The 21,557-nt window shown below is 36.5% G+C and overlaps 1 protein-coding gene across 3 annotated transcripts in view; it reads right to left on the minus strand.

Moving 5' to 3' along the window:
• The window catches only part of GABA-B-R1 (gamma-aminobutyric acid type B receptor subunit 1), a 178,191-nt gene that overhangs the window by 111,382 nt on the left and 45,252 nt on the right, over positions 1-21,557 (minus strand). The window lies entirely within an intron of this gene.

The following is a 21,557-nucleotide window of genomic DNA, read 5'->3' on the forward strand; positions in this document are numbered from 1 at the left end:
CCAAATTATTGCTCAAAACTCAGAAACCTTAGAAGTACAATTACTATGACAACGCGCCGTTTGTTCAAATTGTTTATTTCCGTCAAGATTTTTTCTCAAATGAACGTGCCAGAAGAAATCAAAAAGGAAGCTATAAACGTGGCTTCCAGTTTACTGCCAGCGAAGTCTTTAGCAAGATATGAACGAGAATATGAAGAATTTAAAAATTGGCAGAAAAACAATAACGTAACTGGTGTAACGGAAGACGTTCTTTTGGTGCATCTTCACCAACTATCAGACAAATTTAGCCCCAATTCTTTGTGGTCGAAATGGTCCATGTTAAAAAGCTGCCTGGAAATTAAAGAAAATGCTGAAGTTCGCAGGTTTGTTTTCCTATTACAGACGTTGTCAAAAAAAGTGATATTTTAACTTGACATTTGTAGATTTCATAAGGTAATTGCTTTTCTCAAGAGAAAGAATGAGCGTTACGTGCCGAAGAAGGCAAGGGTTTTAACAAAAGAGCAAGTGGAAAAATTTCTTGTTGAAGCTCCTGATGACTATTGGTTGTTATATAAAGTGATTACAATTTTTGGAATTTTTGGTGCTTGCCGGTGTGACGAGCTTCTCTCGTTGACGGTGAAGGACGTAGAAGATGTTGAGAAATATATTATCGTCACTTTACGGAATACAAAGAATTTAACAACAAGGAGATTTACGATCACAGATGAGGGCTGCAGTTTTCAACCTTGTGTTTTGTACAGAAAATATGCAGCTCTTCGTCCTCGTCAAGCAGACCAATTACTTTTCTTTTTTCCAATGACGAGCGAATTCACTTCCGCCTCAGGAATGTTCGACATTAGCGGAAATTCTAATTGTACATTTAATTTTAATTTGTATGAAACAAAGAAATAAAAATGTTCAAATGTTAAAAACGCTACTATCCTTTCCAAATTTCAAATTTCTCTACTAACTTGTTAAATTCATAACTGGTCTGCTGTCAATTTAACGCTACTAGCCAGTTAAAATGACTTTTCAACGTCAAGTGACAGTTCGAATAAATGACGTTTACAATTTAGTAACAAATAAAAAGTTTTATGGCACGATTCCGTCAATTCACTAAACGTCAACTTTGGCAACGATTTTTAGTGCAAAAAGTGCCTACTTTTTACATGATCGTAGATAAAAATATAGGCTCTGCCATTTCTATTGAAACACCACCTGTTGGATTTTTACTAAAATTTAGCAATGTGTAACAGGTTCGGTTGGTTGTAAAACGGCTTTTAGTGAGAAATTTGAAATTTTGACATTTTCTAGTTCCTAAAACGTCAAAGCAAATCACTGTCAAAATAAGTATGATAAATTGATAAATCAATGATCTAACTACACATTTAGCAATTATTTATCTCGTCGACGCATCGTGCAATCTTAATATATATAATAATTTAATATAAATGTCAATAGAAATCTAAAAATTTTACGCCTGCGAGTCCTACCACTACAAATGTGAGTGAGTGGTTTTTAGCGTGGTTATCTGTCGTGGTTAGTGTTCCTGCTGGAAGGTGGAAGGTAAAACCCAAGGGAAACTCAAAGAATTTTAATCAATGAACAAGGAAATTACAAAATCAAAGGATTGGCGCCAGTTTTGGAATCTTGAAGGATTTCGCCTCTTAGGTGTGATTGGATAATTCTGTAGACAGTAGTATCAGATACCTATCTGGAAAAAGAAATTGGTATTATGGGGGTATATAGGCAATGTGGGATAAGATTGTAAGGATTAAAAAAAAATCAGGAGTTTGAGGAACTCATAATTGAATGAATTGGGGAAAAGTTTAAGTAAAAAAATAATTATTTTGGTTTATTTCAATGTACTTATATGTATTAAGTATTTTAATAAACTACACTTGCTGAAATGCTTTTTTTATTGAATATTTCTTATACTGAAACCGCAGAGGATCGACGAAACTAACACGTAACCTCACTTTTCTGCTGTTAAAGTTAAATGAGTTATAATAATTAATAACAAATAAAACTGCACTTAAAATTTAGCTGAAGAGATGAAAATCAAAGTTACAATTAATTCCAATTTAGAACAATAATTTAAGGTGTCCCCTCAAGGCGCATGTGCCAAGTGGCGTGTGATAAAAAGTGCGGGATTTAATTTTGATGTTATACCTAAATGTTAGCATTGTTAGCGAATGTAAATACGTCCTAAGCTGAAGACGCTGACACTTTTTAGAATGATAGAAAAACACCTTTTTTAACTTACGGAAAAGATTTCTGAAATTTCAACACAAATTTTTCCGACTGACCACATTGGCTGACTTAAATGCAGTTTATCATATAATTTAATAAGAGTTCTCTTCATGTCAGCACCCATAAGGACTCGTTTTTTTTTCTATTTTGCTCTATTTTCGCGAAAAAAACAATAAATTCTTGATAATTATTGAATGAAAGACGCGTTGAGTCAAATATAACATGACATTCAACAAAAATCAAGATTGGCAAAAATAGTCAAAAAATTACTAAACATATTTGCAGCGTTGCCAAACTGTCAATCAACAGGTGGTGTTTCAATAGAAATGGCAAAGCCTATATACATAACTCTCTTTCTAATACGGATTGAGAAAAATACAAAAATGTTGCACTGGGATCATCTTTAAATTTGTAATTTCATGAGTAAGATCAAATCTGCACACAATATTTGATAGACTTCATTGCAGAATATCAGATACAAAAAGACAATGTGAGCTTGTCTACAATTTTGTTTGGGAAAATTACAGTAATGTATTGCAAAAATGGTGGATGCGCTGGGATATTTTTGAATAAATTTTTTAAAATTGTCAATGTCACTGCCAATATCAAATTATGAATTTCAATATTGAGCAGAGAATAAGTATCATAAAATGATATTGTCCTGCTAAAGAAGGTCGCTCTGGTAGAACAGCAGCTGTAAGAGTGGAGGATCGGCTGCAACTTTCATTTAACTATATTTTTTGAAAACCTAATACGTAAAAAATTATTTCCATCCAGTTCAATCTTTTAAGCAAATGTGGAAAAGTGAAGCCAATTTTCCCAGCCAGTCTGTATTTTCCAAAAATCGTGAAGGGGCCAGGATCCCTTTCTTTAGAAATGACGACTACGCTGTCACTTTTTCAATGGAATCAAATCTAAAAGTCTCTCTTTATCAAATTGTTTGAGAAAAATGCAAATTTACAGTGTCTATAAATGGAATCATAGTGGGCGTTGAAAATTTGCCGACTCATTCACCAGAAATCGAATAATGTTAGTATGAACTATGATATGCAACCCTCAGAACAAACTGGTTTTACTGGTTGCCTAGCTGGACAAAATTGGGGCATAATGAAATGCATAATTGATAGGTTCCAACACTGAAGAAATTACGTATGTATTGTACACTTACGAAGAATTGATGTGACGACAACAGCTGCTAATCTCTTTTATTAATTCATTTAAATTATTCATTTGTCGTTTATACACTTCGTTTTTCAAGTAGCCGGACACAGAAAAGTCTAAGAGAGTTAAGTCAGGCGAACAGATTATTCTGAAATCAGTTACAATAATTTATGCTGCTTTCAAGATCATTAGGGAGGAGCTCTTGTACAGTTGTTACTTTGTATGGGTGCAATTACAAGTTTTTTTAAACAATTTTATGACATGGTACTGTGAGGTATACCAGTTTGAAGACACATTCTGGTAAGGGATCTTCTCGGATCTTCTTCTAAATGACATCGTATGTTTTTCACTACTTCTGCAATCACCTTGCGACGGTCAGACGATTTGCTCTTTTCAACACTGCCGGTAGTAACAAAACGATTAACAATTCGATGGATGTGAGCTATGAAGACTTTTCTAAAACATTTTGGTCCGGGTAGTTGGCTAATAGTATATTCTGTAACGAGTTTGGAATGAGTCATATTCCACACAAGTGGAAGTTTGACACCCGAGTCGCAGACGAGGGTGGCGGTCCACGAGTGTCGAATATGCCATTCCAAACGTATTGCAGACTATAATTTTTGTACGCCTGTATTGAAGTTCTTATTGTATTTACGTTATTTTGACAATCAATGACGTATTAACGGTTGACATTTATTTGAGTTTTGAACTAACTTAATCAGTGAGATAAAAATCGTACTCTTGCTATAATAGCGATAGATGTCGCCACCAGTATTCATTCTTTAACAAGTGCTGGAATAAATATTCTGTAACAGTTTTAGAATGTGGGTCATTCCGTATCTAAAACCACTATCATGTTTATATTCTAAAACAGGCAAAAATATTCTTATTTGAAAACTTGAACGCTGTATGTTCATTCTCCCTCTCTTTTAACACCGTCGCGGTAATAAGACATTATAAGGAACTTTTCCTGTTCAAGTATCAAGACCATTTTAGCAATTAGGTACTTCTAAAATATTTGCGAAGCTATAAAATTATTCTGATTTTCAATATAAAAACAGATAAGGACAATGCCTTTTTGACATCACCGGAAATTATCTAGCTTTTTGAAAAAGCTTTTTTAAAAGAATAAACAGACCAGGAACGCAAGAAACAACAAAGCAGGACTTCGAAAGCGTAAAGGAGGTTAAATTGAATTTGTGTTGACAGCTTATGAATATTTGACAGTTTGCGATTAGTATTTCATGAATTTAAACGAGGTGGCAAATTCAAATTCCCGAGCCACCTTCGATTCTACATTCTTTTATACAGTCTGTATTTTGTCAAAATGGTGGAAGAGCCGGGACATTTTTTAAATAAAAATTACGATTTCTCTGTCATTTTTGAGTGTAATCAAATCTAAAAGCTTTGTTTGATATAACTTAAAAATATATTTTTTCTTCAAACGTCCGTAAATTATGACATTATCCTGCTGCATTGATAATGCTAAAGTGTCACTTCATTGTCATGGCATCTAACGAGTTGACGAGCGGCAGATAAAGTTATTATCTCCGCTGAGGGCGTCCGTGAAGTTATTATCTCCGCTGATGAGCGGCAGTAAAGTAAACTAGCTAAATCATTTGAAATTCCTACCTGGTTTCTTAACATGTCTTAAATAATTTGTTATGAAGGTTTGAAGAAAAAATAGTATATGTTATTCGGAGCAAAAATGGTTTTATGTGCTTTGGCTGGTTTGTCTGCCTCACTGCGTTCGGCAGCCAATCTACCAGCCGCAGCACATAAAACTTCATTTTTGCTCCTCATAACGTAATATACTATTATGCCAAATCGACGACATAAATTTAAGGAATTTTATTCCTTACTCTATACTAGTACCGTATAGTACAAAAATGTCATTCTAACGAGCAGCTAATGTTCAAGCAGAAGCATCAGAAAAGTTTCTTTCTTGACTTTTGCTATTTTCATATTTTTTTAAAACGTTAGACGCTTAATCCAGGACGATCATACGATTATAGTTTACATTGTTTTGAAATTAACCGGCACTATCTTCACACACGTTACGTTGGCTCGATGCCTATTTACTGTTAAATCGTTGCACAAACATCGTCGTTTTCGCCGAGCAAAATTAATTAGTGAGCTAAGACACGCCACAAATATAAATTCAAATTTAATTATTCAAAATTCTTGTTGAGCAACATCCTTCGACATTCCAACACAATAGGGGCGTTGTACGGCACGGGACAATGCCAGACCACTACAAAATTTCCACATGTCTGCGCGTTCAAGACCTTTACAACGGTACGAGTTACTCGACAACAAAATGAGACCAACAACAATATATCATAACCCCAACTACTAAATAATTAAATGGAGCAGTCGGACAAAAGGAGAACGAGCCACTTCACGTGTGGACAATGCTAAAATGATTGTTGAAGGATTCACTTCACTTAAATTTAAATCGCGCACAAATATTTTTCCTTCTTTGTTTACACAACGGTTGGGAAAATTCCTCTACGGAAAATATTTCCCTCGGTATTGCTTGAAACAAGCAAATTACCTGTTCCGCCTAATTCCTGTCCAAAAAAATCTTTCAAAATCATTTTTAAATTGCGAATTAAAGAACGTGCCAACTAATTCGCTCTTAATTGAAATCCCTTGATTAAAATCTGTCCTGGTTATTATTATTTTAATTGGAAATTTTCAAAGGGAAATCGAGTCCTTTAATTCCACTTGTGCAAAAGTAAAAGTCATCGGGGTTGGACCCCTGCAGCTAGTATGCTGTCAGTGGCATATTCACAATCGAAAAAATATGTTGCTACCAACAGTCTCAGAGGTACCAGCTGGTGTGGTGTGGGTCTTAATCGCGCTGCATCCACCTTGTAAATTACACAGTGGCATACAAACAACCCTCGTGTTATCTCTGCACTTTAATATCCATTTTCCAGCTCCGGTCTCGTTCGTCGGGTGAGCTTTCAAAGCTCGAATCGGAAGAGTCGGTGGCTCCGGAGTTTCGCGGTGTTTCACAGTGAAGGCTTCGCTTTTTCATCAGTTTGCACGTATTCGAGCAAAGCGTTCGGCTTGCAATTATTATTATGATAATGTGTGCGTCCCGGCACAGCCTCTCATTGAACGAACGTCGTGTTTATTGTTTATTCAATAACTCCCAAAGCTTTGACGGAGCACTTTCTGATTTGGCAACTCCAACAATCAAACGCTTAAAATCTACTCGCTTTGATCTAAACCGGATAAGTGGTGAGGCGGAACGATAAAATATCGTCTTGCTTTACACTTCGCACATATCCACATCCACTTTATCACTTCCAAACTGGAAACCAATTTGTTTCTTTGAATTTTAATCCGTCATGTTTTTGTCGTGCAGGGCAATAAACCGGTCGACATTTTACAGTTTTGTTGCCCTCCAAAGTGGTAAACAAACAAAGCTCCACTTGTAGACGACGAGGTGAACTCCGTCATTAAGCTGCACCGAAAGCGCCGCACACGCTCGAAAAAATTGCAAAATCCATTTCTGGAAAGTCTTTCAACGTTTGCATATTCATATTTCAGTGCATTACGTAAATTATACTGTCAGAAAAAATACGAACCAGATCGTATCAACTTTTATTAGCTTTCGTTTCGAATGTGTCGTGACGTCAGACGGTCATACAATATTCATGACAAAGGAGGGCGATGCATTACACTTGTGACGTCGCGTACTCACGATGACGCAAGTAGCATTAAAAGTGAAGCTAGTTTTAATATGAACCAACAGTCGAGAAGTAACATTGGTCCTCGAAGTGAACCTTGCTGGACTCCAACTAGCCCCAAATGGCGAACGCTTGACAGTTTGGAAAACAATTTGGTGCCGGACCAGCGGTACCTAGATAATATTTTTTTATTTATATAAGTATATTTACAAGATGATTCACGAGTAATAATGAGCCCGACGGAATTAAAAATGCAACCCACAATACATTCGGAACGTAATGCTGGATATTTACCATGTCCATTTCCAGCTTTGCGTTCCAAATATATTGTGGGTTGCATTTTCAATTCCGTCGGGCTCATTATTACTCGTGAATCACCTTGTATATATTCCTGCCAATTGATTTTGTTGTAATTTATTTACCAAAAAAGTTTATTCTGTAAGTATTAATGTCGATGTGAAGTAATAAATTATTAGTCACAGTGTTTACTACAAACTCCATAAGAATAATATTGGAAATCGAAACGTGTTTATGATGAGTGGTATATATGTGTCTGACATTAAAAATTATTTCCCAACTAAAACAAATATATTATTATTATTTGAAACGAATTAATCCAGCTGAAATCGCAGAAGTAGACAATTTCCTTTCAACAAAGAGCAACAACGAAAACGTCGCAACACTTTCAGATTCTTTAAAAAAAATCTGTCTCTGGGAAACATTTTCTGGACATTGTAAGCCAGACCATAACACTGTTCTTGTTAGCGATGAAACTATGAACTTACCAAATCCGATTACTGTAATTCCATTAGTTAAACCGAGTTTACACGACATCTTACCACACTTAATTACATATCGTGTGTTCCACTTAATTTGTAGCGAAGCCACCACAGGACAATGATTATAATGCCAAGGAAACAATTATAAAATGAATAATGAAAAAGGGAAAGGTTAAATATTGACTTATTTGAAGAATCTGAACCGTACAATTCATCGTGAAATAACCACAGGCCCGGAGCCGATTTAATCTAAAAGCTAATAATGATTAGAATAATAATAACCAGTAGATATCAAAGCACACGGCTAGTTCTTTATCTTCAGTAGAAGAAAATCTAAACAAAAGTAGACAACAAGAACACAACCCACAATTATTTTTATTTTGACCCAATCTTAAACTTAGTGGTTTGACAGGGTAGACCGCTATATAATTATAGAAGTTGTCTATAAAAGATTGTAGGATCGAAGATAGCTCTGGAATTTGAATTTGCCACCTCGTTTAAATTCATGAAATACTAATCGCAAATCGTAAAATATTGACAAGCTGTCAACACAAAGTCAACTTAACCTTATTTCCGCTTTAAAAGTCATGTTTTGTTGTTTCTTGCGTTCCTGGTCTGTTTATTCTTAAAAAAAAGCTTTTTCCAAGCTGGATAATTTCCGGTGGTGTTACAAAGGTATTGTCCTTATCTGTTTTTATATTGAAAATCAGCATAATTGTATAATCTTGCAAATATTTAGAAGTAATTGTTAAAATGGTGTTAAAAGAGATGGAGAATGGACATACAGCGTTCAAGCTTGCAGAGAAGAATTTTTAGCCAACTACCCTGACCAAGATGTTTTAGAAAAGTCCCTCGCAGCTCACATACATCGAATTATCAATCATTTTATTCCTATTGTTAGTGTTGAAAAGGGGTCGAGTAGGCAACCAGTAAAACGAATTTGTTATGAGGGTTGCATATCGTAGATCATACTGACGTTATTCAACGTCAGGTGAAAGATTCGGCAAACTTTCAACGCCTACTAGGATCCCACATTCACACTGTATTATTTTTTATTATGTACAACATTTATTGCTCATTATATTTGTCCCGTCTTTTTACCAATTATGCATTCGACAAAGATTTCTTAAACATTTTCCGTATCCATTTCCCTCTTCTCCCTAGCACGAAAGCCTTCCAAATCGGATTTCTCACGTCGCACATACACAAAAAAAACCGAGATCCACTTTTGGCTTTTCCTATTACCCTACCTCAAAACTCTTTCAAGACGAATGAAATTGACCTGCGCTCCGATTTGTGTCTATTTTTGTATTCTCGCATTTGCAGTTGGGTAAAATCGAACCGTCTGCTGTAGAAACACGGCTCGGCTCCCCTCGGCATATTAATGGAGCGATTTTTAATTACGAGACTTGACGTAAGACATTTCAAATTCAAATTAGCTCCGACCCCAAGACAAAAATTAGCAAATCTATAATTCTGTGACGTCAGGGTGATACGGTCCGCCGGCACGGAACGCATTCAATTTGAGCGTGGCTAATTTTGATGGGGTGTCAATGCGGTTCCCAAGCGGGAAATATTTAGTCGGGACGTAGGAATTTTTGCTTTAATGGAAATGTAAGGAATGCGGTGCGGAATTGATCGCCAACAGCTACTTTAATTAAACCTTTCAAATTTACCAGAAATATTTTTAATAAATTTACGTTGGCCACATCCAAAAGGGAACATTTCTGTCTTTGCGAACGTCCCAGATGTCAATAGAGAAACACGACAATTTAACGAATATTTTTGTAACGAGTGTGTCGAGTCACGCATAAACCGGAGCGTCTCCAGAGAACGCTCCTCCATCGATATACCCTCGGAAGTCAAACAATAAAACAAAAATGTTATGTCAATGTTATACCGCAATGAACGGACACCGGTCTCCAGACGCTCACCACCAAAACGATATTTCATTTTTGCAGGACTCGCATTCAACACCACAAAACCGTAAATCATGCGAGCGTGAATCTAATTATTTTCGAAGTGTAGTAGTAGCGGTGAAACTTTCCCCCTCCCGTGCCAATTCCCAGTGCGCGCTCATGCGATTGGTGCGTTACAAGACAGCGACGCGCTGACCTTGCCTGGCCCCGCCCAATACACTTACGCAATCCTTTCGGTTGACACTTACCTGAAAATAAAAATGTATTTAGTAAAAATGGTTACGGTTACAAAATTCCTACTGCAAATTGATTTGGCAAGCAAATTTCTACAAATCGTCGTATCGATCTGTGAATTTTTGTAGCCGATGTCGCAGTACAGTTACGCACATGTTTGCGGAGGCCAAATTGACACGATAATGAGCCTTGGGGCTAAGTGAATCGAGACACAAGTGTCCCTGATCCTGATATCCCCTAGGTGTCCTACCCACACGCTTACAACTCGTTTACCGCAGACACCAAAAAACCGTCTATTTAGACTAGACGTGGGTGGAATTTACAATTTTTTTGACCATCTCGACAGCCACAAGAAAACTGAATTGGTAAAGCCGGTAAAGCGTTTTTTGAGCTTCAAATAAAAGACAGACAAGTTGAAGACGACTGGTATTTAAAAATTTAAGAGTGACTGGCAGCTGTCATCTGGCGCCAGTTGCACATGCACGAAACGTTATCGTGCTAACTAGGAGACTTAAAGGGTAAACTCCTGTGGGCAAAAAATTGTTAACCCCGTTTAGCCAGTCCACTCTAGCTTTTATTATCCACTCTATTATTAAAGATGCACCGAAATGGAATCGCCGAATGAATTTGTTCCGTTTAAATGCATTACATCAACTCCCAAGGTATTTGGTACGTTACCGGTGCCATTTGCTCTGGAACTATTCCGAAGTTTGTTCTCCAGCCAATTAGTTTAATAGAACCAATTATTAAGAGGAAACAGATTCGTTTCGTGTACCTGGTGAAACGTCTCAATTGTCTTCGACTCGTCCTGACGCGACCACACTTTAACATCCTCGAATATTTTCATCAGCCCTTCACGTGAAAGCTTCATTACTCGCGTAAAAAATGTCTACACGTTGTGTTATTTAATTTGGTGTGTTTGCCGGAGGAGGAGATGAAAAAGCGCCGACTGCAATTTGATAGCCGTAAAATTTTTATTATAAATTTGTCACCGTCGTAAAAACAAAATAAAAAAGCCGACAACGGCGAACTTATCCTGGAAATTGTGGCGTTTCAGTGTCGAGCTTTTTCAGCTACGGCTATCTATAAGACGGCGAATTGCAGTTTTTGTACGAGTTACAACAAGTCTCCATTGTTTGCGGAGAGTGGCGAATGATAAAAATTTGTCGGGTTTTAGTTTCACAAAACAAATTGAGTTCGGAGGATGAAACACTTGGAAAATTCTGGACGCTAATTATTTTATATTTTTCTGTCTCATTTTTGTGCGAAAAACCTTCGGCCATAAAATATTATACGGTGTATAATATTTCCACGTGAATGGATACTCTCTAGATAAAAATTTTGCAGGTGTAACATGACTTTCCGAAATACATTTTTAATTAAACCAGCTTTAATTAAAATTAATTAAAGCTCATATACTATCACTTGTTGTAGCCCCAGGCCCCAGGTATCTAATTTACCAAGGGTTCTACGTTTCTCTCTTACTTCGCCCTGTTTGCGACGTTCTTAACTTTTTCATTAATATGCTTTTTCGCCCAACACAATTAAATCTAATCATTTCCAAGTTTATGAGATTGTTGAAGCACCAGAAAATTAAAAGATAAGTAAAAGAAGACTTATTGTGGAGCAAGAAACCTTGCGAACTTCATTAAAAAAATAAAAATGGTGACCTAAACAGTCGAACACACTGATTATTATCTTTTGACCAAAGAAGTTAATATTTGGATGGAAACCGCGTCCGGTGCTTCGTCACTTGATTTGAATCCGACGTCACTCTCCCCCTTCGGCAACGCCGAATTATAAAATTCGTTAGCAAACGAGCTAATCGGCGAAACACTCTCCTCCAATTATTTTACAATTTATCCGAGGGGGTGAAAAATGCGACGTACGTCCGTCTCGGTGCGCGAAAATCACCCGCGTACGTGATACGAGTGTAAGTTAATTATTTGGACAATTAGCAGCGAATTAATCATCCGCAGGAAAAATCCGATCCTGAGGGAAATTCGACGAGAGCGCCGACCTGTCCTAAAATAATTAAATTTTTCCTCCGATGGAGTGAAAATGAATTTTTAGGAAGTTATCACCGACGGCCATTACACGCCCTTTGTCGGGTTCCGCACGTGTAATCGGTACCTCGGAAGGGATGTACGGAGTGCTCGGATGTTTAGTGATCATTTCCATCGTGCTACATTAACCCGTAACACTGCGTGTTTGAGTCAATTTCGATCAGAAACAGTCAGGGCAGAAATAGTCAAGCCAAATGCCGCACGTTCACGCAAAATCTCCACCACAATTTCAATAATATCTTTTTTAGGCAGCCTTAATGAAAAAGGTAGTTTTACATATTCCCAAGCGGACGAAAAGTAACTCTTTTTAGGATGCACTTTTTCGGACGCACTGTTTCGGACGCTGATCGTGGCGCAATCTATTGGTCTGTTTAGTAAGTTACAACGAAACCGAGAAAACCGATGTAAAACAAATGAATATTTGACAGTTAAATTTAACCAAAGTATTTTATTTGGCCGAAAAAGTGTTGTATCGTTTATTTCTGTTGCTTATTTGGTGCATAATAAGAAAGTGAACGTTCATATAATCGATAGCAACAAAGAAAGTGATGAAGAAATGTCTAATACAACAGCGCAAGTGATGAATATACCGGGTGTAGAATTGGTTTACGAGACATAGGATTTTACATGTAAAAATAAATTATTGGCTCCCCTAACAATTTTATGGCAAAATAGTTAAAATGAAAGTTAGAGAGAATTAAAATTACTGTCTAATTTCAATCTTAGTTTTATTCTAACATCTTGTGGTACTGAAAGAAAGGCAAGAAAAGAGTTAACACAAAAATACGAAAAAGTACAACTAGGCATGAAATTTATGGAGGATCTTCTTTAAGAAACTTCCAAGCAACATTTGCTTCAGGTTTCCCAGACCGACCAATTTCAGCAATAGAAACAATTCGAAGAATTGGAGAGAAGTTTGAACAGTTAATGGAAGATACCTTTTCATTCGTCCTGTAGTCCTGTACGAGTTCATTTGAAGGTCAGATCAAAAGAAAATTAAATAATAGTGAAACCACCCGACAAATAATTTTAGAAGTCAAATTTCATTGCTAGTACTGCTTTTTAGTATTTTTGTCTTAACTCCTTTCTTGCTTTTTTTGCAGTACCATAAGATGTTAGAAAAAAAGAAAGAGTGGAATTAGACAGTACTTTTAATTCTCTCTAACTTTCATTTTAACCATTTTGCCATAAAATTATTAGGGGAGCCAATAATTGGATCTTCTTATTTTTACATGTAAAATCCTATGTCTCGTAAACCAATTCTACACCCGGTATGTCTAATACTCCGCCTGACATCGCAGTTGATAATCGCAATAATTGCCCTGTCACTATAAATTATGTAAAAAAGTAATGCCATTTTGCAAATAGTAAATTTCTCGTTTTGTTGGCAACCTGATAAAAAATACTATAAAAAAATAGTTAATATGTATTAATAAAATTATCTATTGCTGTCTAGAAATTTTAATGTGCACCTCTCCCAAAAAGTGCCTTTTGTCCTTGCCTGTTTCAAGCCTCGGCTGCGCCTCGGCTAGAAAACCCAAACTCGGACGAAAAAGATGCACTTGTTGTCTTGATACACAAATAACAATTTTACTCTTACCATTATTAGTTATCACTATTTCCATTTATCATCATCATCATCATTATTTGTTATTATTACTACTATTCCTATTATGTATATCTGTTTTTATGTGAATCTTTGCATTTGGAGCATTTCTCAGTAAGATGCTACAATCTGTTCTCAAAGGACATTTCACACCGTCCGGCACATATTATTATTTTACTATTACATATTAATTTTGTAATTTCACCCAATTTCGTTTCAATTTTGTCACGTTCCTTGCTCCACCACGGCCGACTAATTTTTTGGTGAATTTACGTCCCATTCTGCATGCACCTGAGGTACTGGTGGTGAATATTTATCGAATCAAAAATCGATGGTCCAGAGCAGGCGAATGACGTGTCGGATGGCCCTGCGGCCTCGCCTTAATAATTGAGGACCTCTCGGAATCCGCTCGCCCTCGAGGATTCGATATTTTTTTCCCGGAAACCGGTCCTGTTATTAGGGGCAAATTTTATAAAATAAGGACGAAATTTAATTTCGCGCGTTATAGCCCCGGAGAAAGAGCGAGGAGGAATCCTTCAAAATTGACCTGGCGATAATATCCGCTTTGCCGATACGTCGCCTTATTGGCCCGCGGCATGCTCTTCATTTGTCTAATACGTGCGTCGCTATACTCGAAGCCGCAAACCGGAGAAAGTGTTTCCGAAGTCATTTTCCATTATTCCTGAGCTTAAAGTGTAGTAATTTCGGGTTTTTCTCGATTTTTTGTAGTTTTACATCGGTTAGTTATTAAGTGCTGTTAAACATTATCTGACAAATCTGTTTGGAGCTTTGCGTAAACTTCCGCTAAATATAAAATCTCGCCTGGAAGTTAATTAAATTTATATTCTCGGCAAGCTACAATACGTTTATTAAGTAAATTGCCGGCAAGACTATGAGCAAACAGTTTCATTTGAACTAGTTTGAAAAAATTCCCCAGCCGGGAGGGTGTTTAAGTTTCAAATTTATTTACGATGAATGTTGAGCAACATCGACGTCGTTTAAACTCGGCGGAAAATAGCAACGGTTGTAAAACTGCTTCTGCGGAGTTACATACATAGACAAGTTGTGAATATTCCGGGGAATTCGTGTTTGCTCGACTACGGTATCTGCACGCTGGGAATATGGGGAGCAGCAGACGGTGGCAAAGGGAAATTTGTCTTTATCTCACTTTTAATTATTCACAACTTTCAAACACGCACTGCAGTCGCTAACTTCCAAAAAAATCACAAAACATAACGCTGACTAGTCATCTGTACGTGTGTGTGTATCACTTGTGTTTTTATCACTGAAAAACTACTGAACAGATTTTGATCGCGTCTTCACTAGTAACGTAGCAAGAGTCACTCAGATGTCATGCCACAAGTTATTTACATCCTCACTCGTTGCTAAATTGGTCTACGAGCTTAAGTGCTAAAACATGTAAATGACAACCTGCGTTGTCCACAGCAGAATTGAGCAAAATAATTTCACGATAAAATCTGTGTTGAAAATGTTCTGAAATGGATGGTTTCACCTTCGGTCTCCATTGCCGTCGATAATAATATTCAAATTAAAATCATCACCGTGGATGTAATCAGATCAGCGATGCTAATTCCGCCAGAATGAAACGAAAGCTCCTGTTATTATGCACGTTTTGCTAATTCCTAGCAAAAGTGGGTTTAAACTAATTAACAAACATGACGTCGAAATTTTTTGATTTACGTTAACAATACTCTTGATTGGATGCATCACGAGAGATTGTTAAGCGCGCCCATTAGCCCATCAAATGTTATAAAATAAATATTGACGCAGCTCATTTAAATACAGATACAATAATTAAACTGCTCAAAGCTATTAGATGCTCTTGATTGTAGATTACAGTGGAGCAATGGAGCAGGAAATTATTGAAAATAAAATAGTTATGGCGTGTTCCAGTAATTTAGCTGAAATTGAAATTGCTCTAGTTACGGTGCGCTGTAAGTGATTGAATTGAACAAACTAAATAATATCCGATGGATTTTAGAGTGGGAATTTTTCTGTGCACCTGCAGGAATTCCGTTCCGTAAATTCAGTCGCAATTCCTGGCGGCATTGTTGTCAGATGATACATTCTAATAGGATACAAAGTATTCGTATTTCAATTTGTTTTCCTAATGGGCTGATTGTCTCTGTTTATAACTCGATTCCATTACGTACAGGACTATTGAATTTCGTTTAGTGCCTTTAGCTCTTCATCGGAAAATGGATGCAATAACTTTCCTGCACCGACGCCGAAACACTCGCTTACACGGTTTTGCTTTATTGCCACAGTCGAGACTTTGCGCTGCTACGATTTTCTATTATTATTTATCGGAAAAATGAAATCGGATTTTTCACTTTACGTGCGACATGTTTATGAGGGCGAGTCGTGACGCAGTAATTAGGAAAAGCAATTGTTTTAGTCGAATTGTTTTAGTCGAATTGTTTTGTTAGTAATATGGATAAATTGTAAAAACATTATATTTTTTTTTTAGGAAACCATATAATACTGGACTAATTAAATTTCTTGGTCTTGACAGCAAATTGAGCTCAAGTAAATTGTTCTTGCTACGACAAATAATCATTAGATTAGACTAAAAATAAAACTGGTGAAGAGCGCTTTAGAAAAAAAAATGCGAATCGAGAACGTAGCTGCTTCATAACATCATGTGGGTACATCAAGTTTCTCCGGGTGTAAAGAGAACTCAATGTACAAGTGAGGGTTTTCTGCATTCCCCGTTAGCATGCTTTATGATTTCACACATCGAGTCTTATAAAACCAGGCTTCATCACTAAACAAGTTTTGTTTAGGGTTGCATCATTATGCAGAATGTATTAGGTAAAGCATGAAGTACATCATATTTTCTTCTGGCTTCTTTGCATCAAGGGCCTAAGGATTCTTAGAAGCAGTTCGTATTTGAAGTAGTACATACTTCAATATTAGAAAGATTTTCTTTTACCTATATGCTTTTTCAATGACTTATCAGATTTCTTTACTACATTGAAAGCTCTATAGGAGGAAAGCAAAAGATTCTCAAAAGAAGAGATGGATTTGGTCGAAAGACAATTATTAAAAATGGAGCTTAATTTATCTGCAGCTAAATGTCTACAAGCTTTTGGTAATCTTCTAATAGTTGGTAACTGACGTTTTAAATTAATAAGCAATTTTGTAATTCAATCGATTGAAGAAAAAGTAGAAGAAGTTGATAGGTTATTATTGATATGATACTTATCTACGTGAATTTTCAATCTGTTATTATCCTTAAAAGATTGTCCAGGACATAAAATACAAGGTAATCTTTGAAATCCACTAGAATGACTATCTTGAGATCCGAAGTGTTTCTCATAATCCATGGAAGTAGATGAAGTGTTATTAATTTCTTCATTTTCCTTCTTGTTTTATTAATTTTTGAAGAAAATGATTTGCACAAAAACGATTGACCCATTCGGCCATGAATTCTTGTCCTATGAGTTTTAAGGCCCTTTTCGTTTTTAAAATCTCTGTTGTAGTTTTCACGTCGAAAAAAAAAACTAATTATGCAGAATGTTTAAATATTATTCGCAAAACTGAAACTTCTGTGCCAAATCACTAGCTAAGGGTTCCGGAACAGAAAATATGCCTAAATATGAATCCTTTCTTGCTATTGTGCGGTATTTCCACAGAAATGCACCTGCATTGGGAACTTCTGAAGTAGGTACGTTTTATTGTCCTGCCGCGACATTTCTTTCTTGTTATACTTCCACTCGGCAGAAACAATTTCAAACAATTACAAACTAAACACTCCTAAAATTGTTTACAATCAACGACAACTTGTGAACACAGTGAATTTATGCAAACAATGTTGCACTGAGTAGAACCAGTCGTTGTCGATGTTACACCGTTGCGAAAATAACTTTTTATCAGATTGTATTTTGCTCAGTTGAGTAAACTATTTCTTTTTTTATGAAAAATACAACACAGGATGAAACACAATTATATTGCAAAAAGACTTCTGCTGCAAAACATGAATTCTCTAATTAGTGATGGACACATTTAAAAAGCGTCCTCGAAATCCTTTCATTTTTGCTAATAAAGATTCATTTTTATTTCAAGGGACTAATTATCTTTTAAGCATTTCTCTCCTAATGAACTTGTCAATTAAAATATCTGGACTGTTTTAAAAACGTCTAATTAATCCAAATAACTTGGCAAAACTCCCAAAAAACTTCACTCGTAAGATCGACCCCACCAGTAAACCCAATTTATGCAAATCCGACTCCATCTGAGCATTTGGAATTGAAGGCGAACTACCGAAGGCAAAATAAAACATCAAGATAAGCCAATTTGCAAAGTACAATGCGAAATACAAACTGTTTCCCTCCATGATTTCATTCATCTTGTTAGCTTCACAAATCCGACCGCTAAAAAACATTTCTCGATCTGTAATAATTACGCGTCGCAAAAACATGTCCGAACTTCTGATTTCCTGTATAGCGGATTTGATAAAAGTCGACGAATTCCGAGAGCGTAATTCAGGGTCTTATCTGTCTCCGATGACATTTACCAAAGTACTGAAAGTTTCATGGGACGTCCTTCGAGGAATTTATTATCAACGTCCACTATAGCCGACGTTCTCAATTATTAAAGGAGATTATTTTTGTCGACCAAGCTCATGACACGTTCTTCCGTAACTTATAAGGATTAGCTTTACGGTTTTAGCCGGCTCAATTATTTCCCAATTTATTTTCAATCCAATATAGCCTCGTCAGCTGACTCGTATGACGGAACGGACACGCCCACATACACGTACCGTCATTTTGCGAGAGCGGCACCAGACCAAATTTAAATTTCGCGCCGTACTGTAAACCGTGTTGGGCGTAGTGTGCTAAAGACTTCACGATACTGCTCCAGACGGCCTCTAGGTGGGTTCATGGTCGTCACCGTGGATAAATCTATTCACAGCTTCGAGGTTTAGCGATGCCAATAAAAGTTCGCATAGTTTATTTACTTTACTAGTGGAGCTACTGTCTATTGGCAAAATTAAAATTGCATATTGCTCAGTGCTCATAAATTGCATGCCCATTTCATATGCGGTTACGACAGACATATAAATAGCACACATGCAATGTCATCTCTTTCATTTTTATTTCGTTGTTGACTCATTTCTGCAAAGAAACGAAAAAGTGCAACCTCTGTCAATTAGAATGACTCCGCAAGCTCTTAATGGCACTTCCATTAAACCGCCATCTCGTAACAGATGTTCGTGGAATTTTTATAACGAAGAAGAGAGCTTTATGAGGTTACAAGCACTATCGGTCTTCGTGCAAGGATCTATTTAAAGAGCACGCGATATTAACATTTTCTTGTTTGTATTTTTACAGTCTCTGTATTTTTGCTCGTGTAAACGTCGCAACGAAATGTTTTAATTATAATAATTGATATTTAACAATTCGGGCACAAACAAAGTGAGGCGCGAACAAGAATTTCGAAATTGTCTGTCATTATTCAAGCGTTGTTGTCGTTTAGATTTGTTACAGTGAGAGCATCCAAATTAAAAAAAAAAACAGATATAGTTTTCCCATTTATAATTTGGTTTTACTACCAGCCCGGTTGTCAGGGAGTTAAATACCCCGACAATAGATAACTACCGCCATAAATCCTAGAACTGTAAAAGAAGGTCCGTTGTCTGTTGTCTGAGTAGGCTACAATATCTTCACGTCTATTGCCAAAACCGCAACCCCAGCCCCTAATAATTACAATTGCACTGCCATAAAACCAAATTATAAATGGGAAAACTATACAACAAAATACATTTTTAGTGCAAAAAAAAGTACGAGGAAAAAATGTGAAGGGTTTGGCAAAGTAGAGCAAAGAAAAATTTGAAAACCTCCCCACAAGAGTCTGAAATTTTTAATGTCGCACTTGAAACAGTTTTAAAACTTACAACCCTCCGCCGCCCTAATTAAATTAAAACTGAAAAGAAGATTACCCTAATTACACACGCACTTCCTATTCATAGTGCGATCTCTCGACTCCGCCAACCCCGAGATAAGTAAAACGTGTTCTGCGCTATTCTTAAAACGACACCCTCGAGATGTTGCCGTATTTAGGGTAGGCGCATTCTCCCTAATTCTTAAAATTTCATTACGGATGCGAATGTTGATTCTAACCTCGTCAAAACAGGTTGCTCTAAGAGATGCGACCGGTTTAAGGGATGAATTCGCCCCGACATTTCGCCGGTTTATTAGCGAAGATGAACTTCTTATCGCGACGTCCTTTCAATTGGATTAATTGGTAACGGTGGCAAAATTAGCCGATAATGACTTCGACGGTGATTAGCATGATTTCATGCATTTCCGTTCGTTTTCTTCGTAATGCCAGTTTGAGCGTAATTGTTTTAGTGGTAATGTTCTGGTTTGTAAACAAATTCGGTGACATGCGAATTTTAAATTAGACTTTTGAAGGGTGCGCACGTGAGCTAGCGATCACGTCAAATGTGAAAAACTTTGACGGTGCTTTGCTTCATTTCCCAATATCCTAATGACCAAAACCACTCTGTTATTATGTTGTTACCAACCAAAAATTGAAACAAACAAAATTTACCTATAAATAGACACATTGTATGTTTACATGTTCTGAATAAACTCTTAAATCACTGGACCAATTTCCAAAATTCTTTCACTATTACATGGTTTGGCTCTTCAGAAGTAAAACAAGATATGTGGGAATTCGATATAACGTAAAACTGTTCAGCACCTCTCGATTCTTTGTATTTTGAATTTTATTGTGTATCATCTTATCAATTAAGACGGTAAAAGCTGCGCATAAGATATTTCACGCTTCAAAAGCTGCATCAAATAGGTGTTTGTCACCCTGTGCCATTAACTAGTCGCAAACGAGGAATAGGAGAATTTTTACTGTTGGTTTATTTTTATTGCTATACTACAATAAAAACTGTTTACGATGATGGTTGTATTTTTTATTATATCCATAAATTAAAAATATGTGGGCAATAAAAGAAGATAAATAGTTACCGAGATTATTTTGAAGCGATCTGACCCGGCTCACCCCTAAAACATCAAACACAAAGTGAAACTTTCAACTTACTAATTAACAAGTTCGCTTTGTATTTCTTTAACGAAAATTCCCTTTCACAGATTCGTACTTTGTGTTCAGTTCGCCTTAAAACTGCACGGATTTAACGCGCAATTGAATCGATTTAATTAAAACTGGAAGTGTAGATTGAAGCTAATATGTAGTAGTGCTGACTAGAATTTTCCGGGACGAAAGCAGATGAAACGCGTGTGCAAAACTGTGCTGTAAGTAGTATCGATTGCGCTGAAAAATCATCATAACTTAGTTCCGGAGACGGAAATAATTCCTACCTTTCTGCACTATTATGGAATAATAAATCTTCAATTAGATCTAACGTGTTGCTTACATAAATGCAACAAAAATCACTTGCTTCATTACATATTTTACCAATTAAGAAAAGTGCCAATACGTGATATCGGCTATCTTCTCTGATCAAGATCTAATATAAAAATTGTATGTTGTAGAGGCAGTTGTGATAAATCGAACACAAAAACGTCCCATTTTGTCTCTAGTACCGGTTGAGAAAATTGCAAATATACATATTATACAAAAATGATGAAGGCATCATGACATTTTTTAAATGAAAACTTCTTTAGACACACCACGTACATTTTATTCCAGGGCAGTGAAATAGTTTCATGCGACACGCAAAAATCGTTCGCATCACGCTAAAATCGTTCGCAGCACGACACACGACAAATATCGTAAGTTGACAGATGGATGTAGGACTTACTAGGTAATACTCAATTATATGGCTTCAACAATTCATTTATTCGAAAAATTTG

The sequence above is a fragment of the Tenebrio molitor genome, chromosome 8, assembly GCF_963966145.1.
Source record: "Tenebrio molitor chromosome 8, icTenMoli1.1, whole genome shotgun sequence".
NCBI lineage: Eukaryota > Metazoa > Arthropoda > Insecta > Coleoptera > Tenebrionidae > Tenebrio > Tenebrio molitor.